Below are 645 nucleotides of genomic sequence, written 5' to 3'. Positions count from 1 at the left end.
GTCCCGGGGGGCCCCCGCACCCCTCGCCCCCCTGTCCCCCCCCCCACCTCAAACCCACCAACCCACCCCCGGTGGGCCTTAATCCCTACTGCGGATGAGATCCGGGACAGGGATGAACGGCCAGGAGCGGCTGCTGCGTCCCCTCGGTGTCCCCCGGTTCTTCCGGTGTTCCCCGTTTTCCTCCACACCCCCATTTCTCCCCCTCCCATCCCCTCTGTGACCAAACCGGCGCTAAGCTGAGGCTTTAAAGCGGGCGCGCGCGTTCTGGAGCGTTAAATTTATTGATAATAAAGCTGCCAAAGACCGCCCCAGTAGCTCCCAGTAGCTCCCAGTAACCCCCAGTACCCACCCGTGGGGGGGCGCAGGCCGCTCCTGCCGCCATCTTGGCCGTTGCTAACAACAAACGCCGTTGCCAGGCAACGCTTGGGGCGACGGGACTCGGCGTGACGTCACTTCCTTCACATCGGAATGTCACTTCCGGGCCCGCCGCAATGGTGGCCTGCGGGTACCGGGGGGCGCTCTGGGGGTACCGGGGGGCGCTCTGGAGGCACCGGGAGGGCTCAGGAAGTACCGGGAGGCCCCTCAGGGGTCCCGGGAAGGCTCCGGAGGTCCCGGGGGGGCTCCGCACCCCTCGCCCCCCTGTCC

The sequence above is a fragment of the Onychostruthus taczanowskii genome, unplaced genomic scaffold (assembly GCF_017590055.1).
Source record: "Onychostruthus taczanowskii isolate IOZ18803 unplaced genomic scaffold, ASM1759005v1 scaffold297, whole genome shotgun sequence".
Taxonomy (NCBI): Eukaryota; Metazoa; Chordata; class Aves; order Passeriformes; family Passeridae; genus Onychostruthus; species Onychostruthus taczanowskii.
Note: the sequence above shows the minus strand (reverse complement) of the source record.